This window comes from Rissa tridactyla, chromosome 3, assembly GCF_028500815.1.
Source record: "Rissa tridactyla isolate bRisTri1 chromosome 3, bRisTri1.patW.cur.20221130, whole genome shotgun sequence".
Classification (NCBI taxonomy): Eukaryota; Metazoa; Chordata; class Aves; order Charadriiformes; family Laridae; genus Rissa; species Rissa tridactyla.
This window is the reverse complement of record NC_071468.1, coordinates 3,993,945-4,011,714: the sequence shown is the minus strand read 5'-3', so window position 1 is coordinate 4,011,714 and position 17,770 is coordinate 3,993,945. Positions and strand designations below refer to the sequence as shown.

The 17,770-nt window shown below is 43.1% G+C and overlaps 1 protein-coding gene across 6 annotated transcripts in view; it reads right to left on the bottom strand.

Moving 5' to 3' along the window:
- PLCB4 (phospholipase C beta 4) overlaps positions 1–5,957 on the bottom strand; it is a 205,712-nt gene extending 199,755 nt beyond the window's left edge. For 4 of the 6 annotated variants that reach the window (XM_054194796.1, XM_054194798.1, XM_054194797.1 and 1 more), the window contains exon 1: positions 5,835–5,957. The gene's annotated coding sequence lies outside the window, so the exon portion shown is untranslated. Of the gene's footprint in view, positions 1–2,101; positions 2,332–5,834 lie in introns of those variants that run through there. The other 2 variants (XM_054194800.1, XM_054194799.1) reach the window with 1 other exon arrangement.
- Positions 5,958–17,770: the final 11,813 nt, after the last annotated feature.

The following is a 17,770-nucleotide window of genomic DNA, read 5'->3' as shown; positions in this document are numbered from 1 at the left end:
GCAGCACAGATAGGGGGGAGCATCCTGTATCCAGAGCAGAGCCTCAGCTAAGAGGAGAGTAGAGATCTGTACGTGCAACAAGTATACCACAGACAGCAACATCAATGATGAACATCTCCACAAGGTTAGGAAGGAAAACGAAAAAGCAAATGTGAGAGATGTGGCAATTGCAGGCATGGGAAATAAATATGTTCAAGAAAAAAGGGAACACAAAACCCTGTAGAGTTTTGGAACAGCCTAAAAGATCAGAGAGTTAAAATTACTGCTTTATTATGAGAAGCTCTTTCATCCAACCTATCTGGCCCAAAACCACAGCTTACATCTCACAAGACCTTCCTTATTACTTGTGATTTTCCACAACATCACACTGTTCACAGGATCATGGAAACTCTACATCACTGGAATCCAAGACGTGCTTCTTATTAACCTTTCAAGTTCTTACTCTTTTTGCCCCCTTTATTAGTCACTAACCTCCTGACTGATTGCTTCCAGTCTGCAGGAGCACGTGTACTCAAGTCAATATAGAAATTGTTAGAAAAGGAAATCTATCTATAACTTCAAGAATAAATAGCCTGCTCTTTACCACCTTTTTCATACCCATTGCTTCCTTACCAAAGTGCATGCAAACATTTCTGAGGTCGAATATATACCCTCTCTCAGATGGCAGATTGCTAGACCAACTGCAGATAGAAAATGCTCTTATATAACTATTTGATAGGTGGGTGACATCTGTAAATTGTTTATCTCTTCATGTTTTCAGATGGTATTACACATAAAAACAATGGAATACAAGTAGCAAGCCTAGCTTAAAAACTTTTCAAGTAAATCAGTAAATCTGGAAAGGAACAATGTAGAGTATTCAATCTGAAAAGTCACTCTTGAACGTAGCATCTGTAACATTATACATCTTCTCATGGTCTTCTACAATTGCCAGTTGCAAGGTTAGCTCACAAAGAGAGTTACAATTTGAGAGCCCCAAAGTCAACTGAATAGAGCCAGGCTTTCTCAGAAATGAGAGGGCAGAGGTGCGTGGTTACTTCAACAACACTAATTTAAAGAATTCCACAAACAGACCTTACAATAGACTACATTCCAAGCAGACCATCTCACCTCATTTGCCTAAAGCTCCCAGTTACTGTTACTGCTTAAAGAAATAAGCTCTTATTTTGAGAAAAGACCAACAGAGTGACCCTTAACTGTTTGAGTGTAGGGCCTCATGATGGTACAGTAACAGCATCCATAGAAAATGGAAAGCAAGGCCCTAACTTTAGATGTGTGAGAGCTGTCAATCACCTATTTAACTCAAGTTTTGACCACTTGCTATTATAGAAAGAAAGATGAGAGACACAACATCAGGAACTAGGAGCACTTACTGGTTATAGGATAGATTTTCTATCAGACAGCATGCAGCAATTGCAGAAAAGCAGATTATGGATTCACCTACTCATTAAATGAGTTGGTCATTAAACAGGGGAGGACAAGTGAGACTGCTCCATGCCGTATGTATGGTTTTCGTGATCTATGCTGTCTGTCCCACAACCAGCTATTAGCCATTGGTGGGACAGGATCAAGACAGAGCTCAACACCAGTAACCGGCAACAAAAACGAATGGGAAGCCACAGAGAGACCAAAGTAATAACCTCATTTGCCACAGAATCCTAAACCATGAAAAAGGCAACTGGCCTGAAAAGCTGGAGATCTTGTTTTTCTCCCTTTTCATGAGCAGATACGCTACATTACGGCAACCTAACCTTTCAGTTATACCTGCACTGCTCCCCAGGAACAGGTTCCATTCCAGTGACAGACCAATTGGTGCTCCTTAGAACTCCAAAGGTGAAACAAAATATTACAACCACTCACAAATACCATTCATCCAAGCCTAGTAACAGGGCAAACAGGACAGTATGACTTCGTAACAGTCTGCCTAAGGGCTGGGCTCTTCAGTAGAAAGGAAGACAGAGTTTTGTTTCATTCTTCTCCAAAAATCAAGATTCTTTTGCTGTTGCACACATACAGCTTTAATGAGTTTTTCATTCAGTGGATAATACCTACAATGACTTGTGTAACAAAACTGACAAAAGAAATCACAGCACTTCACTACCTTATATAAGCTGATGCAGGTCTTCAAAAGGAGGGGGTGTAAGTATTGATTTTCTTCCAAGATCCCAGCAGTGACAACCTCACAGGGAAAAGATCAACAACTCATCATCCAGAAGTCTGCTGGAGAGGAACTGCTAGAGCCACAAGTGTGCCGCACCATCTATTTCTGTGCCTCACATAAGCCGCTCGGGAGCATCTTGTCCTGAAAACTACAGAGTCCCGGCATTAGCACTGTGAGGACAGCTGCGAAAGGGCTAGTCTGATACTCTTCCCCATGTTATGGCCCTATTCTACACACTCAGATACAGCAGCACGTCCTCCTGGAACATGGAAGCTACTACTAGGCATAATTAATTGATAAATTCCAGAATGGCTGGGAATTTGTCTTCTTCTGCAGTTTCACAAGCCTCTTTATTCATATTTACAAAACTTCCAGAAACCACTACCATAAGAAGATGGGTGAGGACGAACAAGACAGATTTTCATAGCTTAGTGCTCACTTAGGGCAGGAACATAAGCAAAGCAGGCTGGTTAATGTCGAAGCACAGTATTTTCAGTATTTATACCACTGCCATCCCATATACTCAATCCCTCTACAGGTCAGATCTTTGGGAATACAGCATCATACGGCAAAGTAGAGTCAACACATACTTTCCTGCAGCAGCAAGAGGACCACAAAGCCTGCTCTCAGAAAGTCCCACTGAATAAAACTTATTGCAGCCTTTGAAGTATGCAGATAGGTAATTTTGATGTGGTAAGTGGTAAGCATGCATCTTTCATAAGAATAAGATGCCCTAAACAGCATGATCAAAAATTTTTTTGAAGAGTTAACAGGCTGGGTCATAAACATCTCCACTATGTGCAACTTCTGCAGACATCAAAGAGTCTTCCCAAAACTGGATGTATCTTGCAAAATCAGTAAATGAGCTCAAGCCATCAATTTTGCAATTTTTGAAGTAGCACAATGCATCTATTTATTAGAGAATGGAACTTAGCTCAGGCTACTGATTAGCCATCCTGCAAATAATGCTTATGCAACCTTTAATAATGATTTCTACTAACAACCAACCAGAGATTTTATGACTTGGAAAATTTCACTTCTAAACTAATTTACAACAACTCCCCAAATCTAATGGGACAAATGATTGAAACTACAGAGGAAACCAGCCTCCTCCAAAATCGATGAGGTATCAATTTTCATAACTAGACACTCTTAGATAAGATGCCTGCATTAAGTTTTTGTTCTCATTTTTAAAATTCTGGTAAGTATTCCTCTGTCCCTTTCTCCTGGAAAAGGGATTAATTCAATTTTAAGGAAAATATTAAAAAGCTGTTTCAGACTTCAGTCTTCGGTAAATTACGAACAGGAAAGAATAACAATTGAGCTGTTAAAACCACCAAGGAAAGCAAACCACTGAACAATGCAAACAGACCACAAAAATGACAAGTTAAAAAACAAAAAAGAACTACAAAATAAGTCATCTTAGTAAGTGCGGAAATTATACCCCTACAGGTTTTCAACACAGTATATGCAGACCTGGTGAAAATAAAGCCATCAGTTCCTACAAAGCTGTAACAAATACTTGACAGACTCACAACACAGCCCCAAGTTCATCATCACAGCCAGATATTACTGGAACAAATGGCCAAAGTCTGCAACAGAAGTCAGCAACGTCAATCAAGCCCAAACAACTCACCATTATTTTAGAAAAGGTGAAAGCAGAACACAACCAGTGATTTGGGGTGATATATAACAAAGAGGTGTTTCCTCTGTCAGTAAGGGAAATTCATATGAATTCTCTCTCTTCCCCCTTTTGGTTTCTCTCCCTTCCCCCTTACGGTTCTTTCTTCCCTGCATGCTAAGGAAAAGCAGAGAGTGTAGGTTATGCATAAATTCATGACAGAAAACACTGTTTTAGAACAAAGCTCCTGTGCGTGGGCGCATGTCTATAAAATAAAAGGCATTGTTACTCTACCAAGTACGTATCCACATCCAGCAATGAAATCAGACCTTAAAATTTTATTTTGACAGCTACTCGCAGTTATATTTTCACCAAAGGTTTGACTTTCATATTAATAACTGGTTTTTAGTGATATCATCGAGATGAATCAAAACTGACAGGCAGAGTGGTATTAACGGTTGTGGAAGAGAATTCTCATCCCTGATATCTGTCATTTATTTTTAATTACTTTATGAAGTTATCAGTTGCAGAGAGGAATAAATCTGTTCCCAGCTCGTATTTAGAAACTGTCTCTGTATAATACAAAATTGCTCAGCTGTATGTTACAATAATTATTTTGTGGTGCATAGCAATATTAGGTACCCTTCATCCAGAGAAAGCCTCCAAATACTGTCGACGTTACTCTTTCAGAAGTTAGAGAAAATAACCTAAAGCGAGTAATATCACTAGCTTGCTGAAACTGCTCAAGTAAACTACAGAATACAACCACCAACACAAACGTGTTACAAAAGAACCTACTCCATCCTCTTGCAGAATCAGAAATGCGACATCTTCTCCAGCATCCTCATTAAGTCCAATTATTAAACTGAAAATTCCATGGTGCAACATCAAGTGAAGTTTGGAAAACATAAATGTTATTTACATATTAAGAGAACATGATGCACGCTGTACTGAAGATTGATACTGTGCAAGGCTTTGATTTTGTGTAGCCCCTGCTGCCCGCCTTTTGTACAGATCCATCCCCATGGACACTTTAACATTATATAAACTCCCCTAGAGATAAAGATTATTCTATAACTTTCCAAAATCATCTCCCTTTGAGAAAGTATTACCTAACAAACACACACTATATACCTCACAAACACACTAGATTCCCCGGGTTTTACTTGATGCCAGCATAAAAGAATATTAGTAATTTATTTTCGGATATTAAAAAAAGAAGACCAAGGCTGGATAACTGTAACTGGAAAAGATAAACAGGATTAAGTAACAGGTGTCTGACTGCACATAATTCAAAGTCATGCATCAGATACGGTGCGCAGCCTTGCCGGCAAAATGGAAACATTGGTTTTGCACCTTGCTTGGAAGATTACCACTGAGTGATTTAAAAACATCTGTGTAGTGACACACGTACAGACACCGAGAGGCATCGCAAGCACTTGCATCCCGAGAGACCTTACAATACATCTGAAAGAAAACAAATAAATATGATCTTCAGAGGAGAGCCTTCCTTTCTCTGAGGGGGAAAAAAAAAAAAAAAGAGAGAAAAGAAAAATAAAAATAAAAAAGGGGGGGAAAAGTGGAAAAAAAAAACCAACCACCACAAGAAAGTTATACTTAACTACACAGAAACATTTGTCACACCGCCCAGCACTGACAAAATCCGGATACACTCAGAAACTACAGCGAGCTGCACAGCTGGCAGTGAAGATGAGAAGAATAGTTCAGTCACCAGTCACACACATACAGAGGTGTGCATATACACACACATATATATATAAAAAAAAAAAACCCACACGTACACACAGACATAGATGTGTGTGTACGCCCGTACCCGCCGAGGCAGCGGGCCGGTGAGCCGAGGCCGGGGGGGCCGGAGCCGGCAGAGCCGCCCCGGCGGTTGCCCCGGTAGCCCAAGGTTACGGCCCGGAGCCGAGGGACGGGCAGAGCCGCTACCCGTGAAGGACGCGATGCCGCCGCCACACCCGGTCGCCCCCAACGGTCGCCCCCAACGGCCGCCCCGCGCGCGCAGCCCCTCACGAGCCGCCTTACCTCAGCCGCCGCCGGGGCGGGAGGCAGCGCGGGCGCCGCCGCCGGCCCCGCCGCGCTGCGCAGGGTGCCGGGGCTGCGCCGAGGCGACGACCTCCCTCTCCTCCTCCTCCTTCTTCCTCCTCCGCACACTGTGCGTGTGTGTGTGTGTGTGTGTGTGTGTGTGCAACCCGCCCGCCTCACAGCGGCGGCTCCTCCTTCCCCCCCCCCACCCCTCCCTTCTCTTCCCTCCTCCCCCGCCCCGGCGGCCTCCGCAGCGCGGAGAAACGCGGCAGGGAAGGGGGAAACCCCACCGCCGCTGCCACGACCGCCACCGCCGCCGCCTGGGCTGGGCGGACCGCGCCGCGCTTCCCCCCCCTCCTCCTCCGGACGCGGGCACCCGCCTCCCCCCGCCGCGCAGGGCCGCGGGCAGCGCATGGCAAGTGGGCGGCGGGGCCGCGGGCGCGGAGCTCGGCCTGCGCGGCGCCCTCCGCGCCCGGCGGTACCGTACCGCTCTACAAGCCGCCCGGGTGCAGAGACATACACGTACCGCACCGGGGGCTGGGCAGGCGGCGTTCGGGGAGGATGCCCGCGCTCGGCGTGCCTGTGTTTACTACATGTATTGAATGGGCGAGAAGGAAATCCCCCGTCGTCACCCCGCTCCCGCCGGGCCTGCTGGCTTCAACGCAGAAACACGCGGAGACGAGGAGAAGGAAAAAAAAAAAAAAAAAAAAAAAAAAGAGTGTTTCAGAGGCTGCTGGAAGGTTCACACTCTCACAGTTTTTCTCTCAAAATTGCAGCTGAGGTTTATTTGAAGTGAGTGGTGGAGGAGGCTCAACGCAAGCTGAGCAGTCAGGAGTGCGGGATTCCCTCACGGAATATCCTCCATCCAGCCCTTACACAGCTCACTGACACCGGGTGCCTTCCTCTGTCTGCCGCCGTTTGCTGTCGGTGTGTGCCCGATACCAGTTTTCCCTTTCTCCTCTTGATTTTATGAGAAGTGTTTTCTTCTGTGTCAAGAAAAAAAAGCATGAAACGCCCACAAAGATAAACAAAGTGCTGAGTTTTACAGCTGAAGCAGGTTCCCCATCCCTTTTCTCCTACAGCCCGCCCCCAGGGCCTGCAGCCCGGCCATCCTGAGGGAACACTGGCACCAAGAGCTGGTGCTGGCACTCAGAAGTAGGGAGAGGTGGCAAGATACAGCTGAAGAAGTTATCTAGGGTGAGCTGAGGAAGCAGTGGAAGAAAATCTAAAATAGTTTTGCTAGACAGTCGTAATTAGGGGGTTGCATTGCCACAAACTACTTGATCTGGTAACACAGTGGCCAGAGCTTACCAGTATATTATCCTAAACCATAAACTGTAAAAATCCAGCTTGGAATGAGACCCCCCTCTGGCACCAGGTGCTGTACCAGGATGTGATAAAAAATACTCTGCCTTCAAGAGCTGACACAGTGCTCCTGGAGCTGCCGTGGAGAAGTAAGCAAAGGGGTGACCGAGAACAACAGCAACGATGACGCGTGATTTCAGGGACAGCCTGTTAGCACAGCAGACCTACAGACTGAGGGGTTTCTGTAACTGAGGCAAGTGTTGTTTTAAGCAGATGTTCTTATTTGCTTATGTCTACTCAAGTAGAAATTCCTCATGGGCATGGTGGTAGAGGCAGGGCTTTGGAAATACCTGAAGGGGAGCAAGGCTGCAGCTAAAGCTCAGGGTGGACGTATCGTGCAAAAGGAGGTGTGGGAAGGAAATAACAAAGGAACCTGCATGAGAAGCACATGAGCTGGATGAAGGCCAGTATTGCTGGCAGGACTAAAGGGATCGAGTTAACACGCAGGGTATAGGAGCAGCAATTATAGCCATTAAAGATGGAGGGCATTGGCTTGAGTTCGAGATGGACAGGGGGCTAGTGAGGAGGTTTCTGTTTGTGGTTCCAGAAGCGTTTGTTTCTAAATGAATGAAGTGGATACATTTGTGGGTATACAAATAAAATGATCCATGTCTTTTTCATTGCTTTTTTTTTTCTTTTTGCCATTGGCTGCATGTAATTTAAGTAAATTGTTAGAAAAGTAGTAATAAAAAATATTTTAATTCCAGTGAAGCATAATAGCTTACTCACTAGCAAACAGTATTGGACTCTCCCTAGGAATCCCTGTGTGGTTTGTGTTCAGACCTCTAGAGCTTGCACTGGCTGTAAGCACAGTGTTATTCTGGTCCATAACGCTGTTTGGCTTTTCCCAGGATTTCTTATCTGCTTTCCCGCCCCCCCCCCCCCCCCCCCCCCCAAAAGGCTTCTATGGACAACAGGTCATGGCTGCCTGCCTGTGCAAGGGGATTTTATTCCAGGGCAAAATTCAGACTTATTATCTTAGTTATTGTGGTTCTAAAAACAATTTTAGCAAAATGCGGGCACTCAACATTTTTCGATAACTGCACGAAATGCAGGCAAGTAGTGGTATCTCAGAATTAGTGGAAGTATAGTTTCTTTAGAAAAAGCGTTTCTTTGTTCTTTCACAGTCTTTCCCTTTCCAGTATCAGCTCTCTGACCTGACTTGTTCATTGAAAGAAGGGCAGTCATCAAAAGAGCAGTTGTCAGGACCCTGCCTCTGCAAGAAAGCTAGAGGTACTGGCAACGCCAGTTTTAACAGCAAGTGGACTTCACATTAAAAGATGTTTAAAGTCATAGAAAGTAGGGCCTGAAAGCAACGGTCTCAAACTCCCCACACAGTTCTAAGTGGCAGGGTCAGGCCCACATATCAAGATTAGCACCTGTATTGAGGGTTTCATTGTGGTATAGCTCTGTTTACACACTTGGACTTCTAAAGACAGCGCAACTGATGACAATGCTTTCATTTTTGTTTCTCCACTGATTTCTTCCTGATTTCAACAGTCAGCGTAACCTGGCCATTTAGGAGTGAATCTGAGGACCTCAGATTTTACAACTAGTTCTTGGGTTGACTCGCTGCCTTGTGAACAAGATACAGCTGTACTGTTTCATTTTCTGCCTTGCAAGGCAGTATTTCCCTCATTAAGAGTGGCTTGTCAATACAGGACAATGTTTGTTAGTTATAGCTTTATAAATAGCACATATAAACATAGGCAAATGCTAAAAATTTCACCCTCGTGACTTACAAAAAAAGACTTGGGAAAAGGTGAACAATGCCAACAATTCATGTCAGTTGAGAACAGGATGCCACAGGAAACAGAGCAGAAAAATCCTAATCTCGGAAGTGATCAGATGAAACCTGCTGCCTTTAAAATGGTTGCCTCTGTTAGAGGTAGAGTGCCACATCACCTGATCATGTCACCAAAAAACTACAGCTGTCTTCAGAGGAACCTACTCAATCTGCAGCATGCTCAGATGAAAAATTATTTTTCCAAAGACATTGAAAGTTTGGTAAAGTCACATGATCTTTCACCCTTATTTCTTATTCAATACAAGGGTGCAAGATGCTTTACAATCGCAACCCCACAATGTCTCAGAATATCCACACAAAAGAGTTTATTCTCAGTGTTTTATTTCCAGGTTGTGTAAGGCAAAATTTTCCTTGGACATCAGCATGCGTAGCGATAGGAAACATGCAGTAGGTGTAGAAACATTGTAGATGTTTCAAGTTTGAACATGCAAAACTCAGTAAGAATGTTGAAACTGTAGGTTTACACCATTAGCTCACAGTCAGATGATCTGTGATATGGCCCGTGTTCATCTAGCACGTGTAGTACTTCTTAGGGATTTATACCACCTCTTGGTCGGACCATTAATTTCTTTATTCTAACCTGGATGTTCCTAGTAAAAATATGTTGACGTGGAATACTAAGGAAAGCTTCATGTGCATAATTAAGCACCATTATAAAATACTTGAATAAATGCCCCCTCTACAGCTTTTATTTTGGTCTTTTAAATAGATACTATAGTGCTGTGACACAAGTCATTTCAGAGCTAGCAATGCAAGACATTTTTACCTCAGTCGCAGTCCTTAACATGTGCAAGCTTAAGAGGATACCTTTTATCTTTTTCAGCCTACATGGTTGAAAAAGTTTTGTGCATGTGGCACATACTACCTCTTTCATAGGTAGTATGTCTGCGTAGGCTTTTGAGGCAGACTGGTTTGCCTGTGCTCAGAGCTTACTGGAGACTGCATTAGGATGATGCCCAAGCTAATATTCCTCACGATATATATGGTTTACTAACCTGGGCTCGGTGCTGTAAGCAGTAGCTACAGTGCATGTAGGTACATGGCTTTCAATCTGCGCACTCCCCAGGGAGGACTTCGCTGCTTCTTCTGCCAAAAGGCTCTACTCGATGTGTTATCATCTGCCACTAATGGTACTGCGGTTGATATTGATGGGTAAAATACTGGTCTCAGTAAAGTCAATAGCAAAGCATCCACTTACATCAGTGATTTTCCAAGTCTTACATTGCAGCCAAATCTGCGTGTCTTTAATGCGAAAGGCAATCCAATGGTCACTCAAGAGGCAAACTGCAGAATGAAGCAGAAACATTGATTTCTCATTTGCTTCCAAAAAACAGCTGGGGCAAATAATTTTGATTAAAAATACTTTTTTTTTTCCATAACCATTTTCCTCAACATTGCTGGACCATTTTGTTACAGCTTGAGGCAGACAGCAAGCTTGGAATATTTTAGTCTGGTAGTTAAAATTTTGGCAAAATATTTAAAGTCTCGGCAGCTTTAACTGTAGATGTCTCTACCAGCTGTCTCTTGCAAAACACTTGGCTACACAAATATTTTGGTTAGGCAGGACATGGCAAAATGAAAGATTTTATTCTTCAAGCATTCCTTTTTTTGCAGGGTTTTTTTCACAAGACTCTTCATTTTCCACACCTGTAAATACCATCCTGTTCCAGACTGTTTATGGTCCAAATCATTTGTATCAGCTGTGATACCTTTGTGTTGCAGACCCATATCCCATCAAATGCTTTGATTTAAAAAAGCTGAGGTTACGTTATTAAATGTTAGATCTCTTGACAAGCAAAATTTCTTCCAGTATTGGATCCCTGATTCATTATAAAATAAAATTTTCTATGATAATTCTGAATAATAAAATTTAGCTAAATGTTAGCTTCTTCCTTGGCTTTTCAGGAAGCTAGATCCACACAAAGATGCATATAACAGGAATGAGTGGGAACAAAGGGAATGTTTTTCCTCTGCCTACAATATAATATTCATTATTATTTTTGAGGTCTTTCTTATTAAAAGGAGTGAATATTACTACTCAAAACTGCGATAGCTGCTCTATTCATCACACTAAATGCTCTCCTCATTGTACTGGGACATGATATCTTCAGGCTTGTGCTCCACATCTTTTGAATGCAGCAGGACGGAAGCATGGGGCTGGAGAAGAGTTCTTCCAGAAGCTGGATAATGCTGCAGGGAGGAAAACAGAGCTTTCAGGATAATGCTGCTAATAAGATTGTGTTTTTCCGTTTGGACATTAGAAGAAAGGGGCTGAGTTTCTTTGCCCTGTTTAATGACAAGAAATTAAATTTAGCATTGAACAGTACTTTTTGAATCTTTTAAGGTACTAGTATCTCCACCTTCCAAAAAAATGGCATCGGTATCAAATATATCACAGTACTGTTAAGCCTTTCAGGAAAGGGGCCAGTCAGCTTTTATGTGTGCGAGACAAGAATCTCTGTCCTTCATCAGCACCCCCATCCCCATCTACTGTGACTTGAACGGGGACAGCATTTGTTGCTGCCGGACTTCACTCTGTGCTGGCAGCAGCAGCCCAAGGTAGCCCTGGGGCTCCTTTCTCACTTTTGAGACATCTTCTCTCATTACTGCCTGAAGAAGAGCAAAATCCCACTGACCGCAACCACGTATGAGAGAGTGCATTGCACCTCCAATCTCTCCCTCTGTGTATTTACGCATTGCTGATGAGACTGTCTGCTGAGCTCTAGAACCTGCTAGTACTCCCCCCTCCCAGCTTACTGAGTACGTCTCCGCAGTGGTGCAAATCAAGTTGACTTTTGCCTGGTGTTCCAGCGAGCTGAAGGTGTTTGGCATTGCCTGCAAGTAAATCGTAAGAGTATCAACACAACTGCCTCTTGAGACAACAATAAGCAGTATTGTAAATGGTGTATAGCAAGACAAGCAGATTACATAAAAACTGCTCATTGGAATTCATAAAGGAAAACTTATTAATCCACTGTAACAAATGTGTGCTCACTGGGAAGTACTCTGCTTTAATTATTAATGCAAAATGCAAGGATTTTTCAGTTTAGGATTTTTTCAGGCTAAAGAAAGTCTTCAATAGTAAAAGAAGACAAAGCAGTCCAACCCATGCATCTTCCTGTGTGATTTTTAGCTTAGCAGTTGACTGTCCTTTGTTTTCAGTCCCATCAGATATTACTCAACACCCATTGTCCTAGTATCTCAATACTTGTGTTTGTTTTAAAATAGTGGAGGTAAACTCACCATCACTAAATTTAAGTGGGAAATCTGAAGATGCTCTCTAACATTAGTGGCAAGTTCTTGCAGTAGCCCTTCCATGTAAACAGTGAAGTCCAGAGACTCTTCAGTTTGTGGTTTTTATGTTTTTGTCATGGATTATATGACACAGTGCTTGCAGTGGGAAGTCCCTTCCAGTCCTACGTAAACATTTTCTGAATCTGCTTCTCTATTTTTTCCTTTAAATCTTCGAAGAAAAGTAATTTAACTAATAACATTACCCTGTATACTCCTCCTATCGACATACCTTCCTGTTCTTCCTTTTCCAGGGCTCAAATTGGTTTTTCTTTCTCAAAACTTTCCTGAGAAATTTTTGCATGATGTCATTGATCTTACTAAAAGGCAGTAAGCATTTTGATGGCATCTGAGTCTGTATATACGTTTGTACAATGCAAGTCCTAGCATCTGTGGAGTACCCAGAGGCTTTCCATACTGTCTCAACATCAGAGATGTCCCCTGAAAGTGGTGGTGTGTACAGTCAGGCTGTGATTCTGGATAGAGTAGTGAATAAACAAAAATTACATCAGCAAACTGTCTGAATACTCTTGATATTTCAATTCTGCTGCTGCGTGTCACATTTTTCCTCGGGTGCCATTGCAAAAAGTCAGTGACATCAGGCAGACTCGCCTGTCTTTCCTCCCCACCCGGGGAAGGCGTACAAGCCCACTGGGAGCCAGCCAAATGTGTTTTGTATGACAGCGAGTGTGTGCTGCTCACTTCACCTGACAGTCAGCGACAAGGCACAAAGCTGTCTGCTGGTGAAAAGGGAAAGTGGGAAGGACAACACAGGGCACCTGTATGCCAGAGGGGCCCGAGTATATTAATGCCACCCACTGCTGAACCATCTGCAGGTTATTGCACATGATAGTGACTTGAAGGACAGTGAGTTATTAGAAAGGAGTCACACCCCGTCCACTGCCGGGGCTTAAGCGCGTCTCCTCCTGCTATGCTGTTATTTATCTCTTCACCTTATTTTCAGCATTTGCTTTTAATTCATATATCAGCAGTGACACATAGCAGGAGTCCACCAATGCATAAGATAGCAGCTGGTTGAGCCCCAAAGGAACTGTCTTTTGGCAATAAATTTGAGGAGCAGAAGCAAACCACACTTTAGCAGGTACAGAACAGGTTGGTCACTTGAATGCTTATGTATGTGCTTACTGCAGGGTATGTTACTTACTCAGATAGGCACGGACAGCAAGAATGAAACATCAGTGCAATACCAATGTTGTTCACTGGGGACTGGTGGGGTGGGGATTACAGGAGGTCCCTTTTGAGGAACCTCTTTGACATTACTGCAGTATGGACAGCCAGTGGGTATCCTGCATGCACTGCCCTTGCACAAGGGAACTGCAGTTACCCACCTCCTCCCTCCTTTTGACATCAATAGTTGCCACATCCTCTTCTTGACTAATTAATTAACTAATTGACTAATGAGTGATTTGTCTATTATCTGATGTTGAGCAGGGGTTGGCTCTCTGCAGCACCACACAATGGTGAAATGTTCTTGCTAACTCCAGGGGTAGCTTTTCTTACTAGAAGGCCACCAGTGGGATTTTTTTCATTATTTTTTTCCCCCTCTATCTCTTCTCTGCATTAACACTGCCTTAACCATGTATGTTGAGGTATCAGTAGCCAACCTGCCCTTGCCACAGAGCAGGGAGCAGTCTCTGTCATCAGACCAGCAAAGAAAGAGCTTCCTTCAAACACCACTTGGACAATAAGCTGCATCAGAAAAAAAATGTGGTGTCCTTACTAACAGCCTCAGCCAGTCATGCAATAGGAACGCTCTGGCTTTCTTCTCAGGGTGCGTAACAGGATTTTATCCCCTGTCCCCAAAGAGCTGACAGTGGATGGACTTGAAGGAGGTGGAGAGAGGCTCGCTCTTGTGATTGCAGCCAGGAGGGGCTTAGATGCAAAGTAATGTTCCCACTTCTCTCAAGTACGAATCTCCTATTAGAGACACATCTCCAGTCTTTGTCCCCACTGTTGCCCCAGTGGAGTGTGCTTCCCCACTCCGCTTGGAGTACAAAGCCCTTTCCTGCTTAACAGCTTGACCCCAGGTTGAAGGGTGCAAGGCACCGCTTGAACTGAAAACTCGGCATTGCCAGCCCCAGAATATATTCAAAACAGATAGTAAAAAATCCTGTTTGTGTGTTTCCTTTTTTGCCATCCTCTCTTCCCCCTCACTTTCCTTCCCACCATCTGTTACTACTGCCATCTCCCACACCAGATCGCCCACCACACGCCTTTCCCCCCTCTTCTGCTGGTGCAGCAAAGGAAGGGGGCTCTGCCTGTGGAACTATAAGTCTGCCCCAGCAGCACAAAGGGGTTTGCAGCAGCAAAGCCAGGTACTTACTGGCTGCCTCACTTTTCCAAGCACCACCAAGAGCAGAGGGTTTGACCTAAGGAAGAGGCAGGAGTGCGGCACATGAAAAAGTCAGACCCTGGGAACCGGAGTCCCGTGCCCTAAAGCCCACACCGACAATGCTGTGCACCCATGACAGCCGTACGACTCCATGATTGCTCATCTTCAGTTCTCTAACTCTGCAGCATCACTCCTCAAACTAAAACCTTAATGAGTGCTTGCCAAGTTCTTGTAATCACACCAAATTTCATAATTTAAACATGTTTTGAAGCTCCAGAGAAAAAACGTACATCAGTGGGAACCAGCCATCTGGAAAGCTTTGGAGTCTTTTTTTGCTCATTTGTTTGTTTGCGATTCAGCTATTCCAGTACTGTAAGTGTAATTTAGTTATGTATTTAATTTTAAAGTTTTTAGGTTACAACATGAGTTTTGACTAATAGATGAAGGCACAACTTATGCAGGGATAACTCACCACTATGAAATGCAAATGATTTCCGAATGATGAATGAGGTTTGTGGCTATGCCAAGGTACCATCCATACCGTTACGACCTGTTACTTCTTCCTAATGCTCTTTGCACAATGGTCAATTGTAATGCTGTTTTTCTCCTGCCTCCCAAATTGTAACTGAGGGGTAAGGTCTTGAACTTAGGGTACAGAGGAAGAGACAGAAGCAGCCTCACCAGCCATGAGCTATTAAAAATATTATTGGTCAAATCATTAATAAAGAAGAGAGTGATACAAAATGCCTTCTAAAAACATTCTTTGGAATATGCCATGAACCCAGCCCAGGTGCACTATGCATTATGTATCACAATATGGGCCAACTCTGCCTTCATACAAAATCGAAACGGCTTTAAATAAGTGATTAGGTTATTCCTTCCATGTTCGCACCTTTTTTTTTTTAATTATTTATCCCTGCTGACATGAGTTTATGTACTGTATTATTCCTTTCTTCATACAAGTCTATGGATGTTGCATAATTCTGTTTAAAGAAAAAGAAATCAGAGTGAAAAATAGATTTGCAGAGTTTGCTTTGATCTCAAAAAACCTGCCCATTTTTTTTTTCAGATAGCCCTGCACTCTTCACATAGTCCTGTTCACACTGTGCAGGGAAAACATCAATGTCAATCCTGCCAGCATCAGGAATGGTGGGCAGAGCCCTAAGTGAGAGACTAGAAGAAGCAGCTCTATGGTGGATTGCTTCTCAGTGCTGCCATATGTGAAATAAAATCACAAGAATATCCACATCATATGAATATTTTAAATTCAGTGGTAGCATTTTTAGAAGGAAAACACAACTTGGATGTTCCTTATGTGATGTCTTAATGTTACCTTAATCAGAAGGACAAGCTGATACTATTTTTTCATATCTGATGCTTCAAATATGGTCCTCCCCACCATTGATTAAAAAAAAAATAAAGAGGCAGAGTGAATTGAAGAAGATCTGCTCCATATTCAATACAGCTGTCCCCTCCGCTGTGTGAGTGCTGCTTGTGGGGGCAGGAGAGGGCTCTGCCCACCCCAGGTCCTAGTACTCGGAGCAACAGACATTCTCCACCTCTCTGCCCAAAGCAGCAGGTCTCCCAGAAAAGGAGGGAGGGTGGAGGAAAAGAGAATGAAAATACCCCCTCCTTACAGCAGCTAGATAACCTACAAATTCATCCAACACCTCACTGTTAGGGGTGGCAAAAGCCATCTAGAGTCAGGCTACAGCTCCTAATTTCCAACCCAACTGCCTTTCTTTTCAGCCTCGGGAAAGTCTGAATACCAGGCTTAACCTTTCTCTTAAGTGCTCTCCATATCTAGGAGGGTCTCCTGTTCTCATGCCATCTTTTTCTGGCCAGTGTTTGCTTTGTTATGTTTGTTTATTTGAGTGGTCCATTTAAGGCCATTTAACAATGAGAAAGTAGAGTCAGGAGAATTAAACATGAATTAAGGTGGAGGAAGAGAGAGAGTAACAAGTGACCTATGACAGCACGAACAATGACTTTTGTGGAAGGGACAGCAGCACAAGAGGAGTGGAAGGACACAGAAGAAACAATAATGACAGGAAAGAAAGAGAAGACACAGTAAAAGATAAGAGATGGCAAAAATGTGTAACACCAGAACAAAAGCTACACAATAATCTGCTATAAGGAAAAGAAAAACATTGGACTGCAGGAGCAAAATGAGGAGGAAGTCAAAAGAATACACAATTTTATTCCAAAAACAATTAAGAGGCCGCTAAGTTGTTGAATGTAGAACAAAATGGAATATTTCTTTAAATGACGAGATATATGACCTTGGAGGAGATGGCGGCAGTTTTCAGGGCTTTTTTTTCCCCAGCCATATCTCAGGCAAAAACTGTAGGTGTTGAGTAAATTTTTAATTGAGAGCATAAATGATTTACGCGTTCACAGCAGTGTATCCCTTTCTCCTCTACCACCAGTGAAATTCTTCCAGCAAGTATCACATCTTGATTTCCAGCGTCATTGTTGTAAATAAAGGCTAGTTCTCTGTGCTTTCTCTACTTTCCGATAGCACATCACTTGGTGCCTGCTGTCAAGCAAAGCTCCAATTGAGAAATTTCTCTTTGAAAACATATTTTAGTGGAACACGGCAACCTAATCAAAATAGCTGTTTATAGCCTTAGGAGGCAAAAAAACAACTGTTAACATTTGGATGATTCTACAATTAACATTTGTATGATCTTACATCTTAATGTGAATATATTTGAATGCTTTTGGGTGCTGCATAATAAAGAGCCGGTTACTAAACTTAGCAGCACTTCATGTAGATTAGACATTATAATTGATGCTTACAGAACAGGACCCAGAGAAATTAATTTTATGTTGCTCCAGTTTCACTGGTTTAAATTAAAGAGTTACACAAAGGGCCTTTACCATGGGAGAAAAAAAAAAAAGGTGCATGTATTCATGGATGACGCATTTGTGTTTATTTGTTCTCTGGAAGTAGGTGGATGTGTTATTATTCCTGCCCAGGGTGAGCTCTCCCTAGCTCAGTGCCCTGTGCCGTGGTCTCGCCACATCAGAGTTCAGCCTCCTCCAGCATCCCTGGGCCCAGGCACTTTCCCTGTTTCCTTGCTTCACGTCTTGTACGCTAATGGTGTTAGAGCCTCC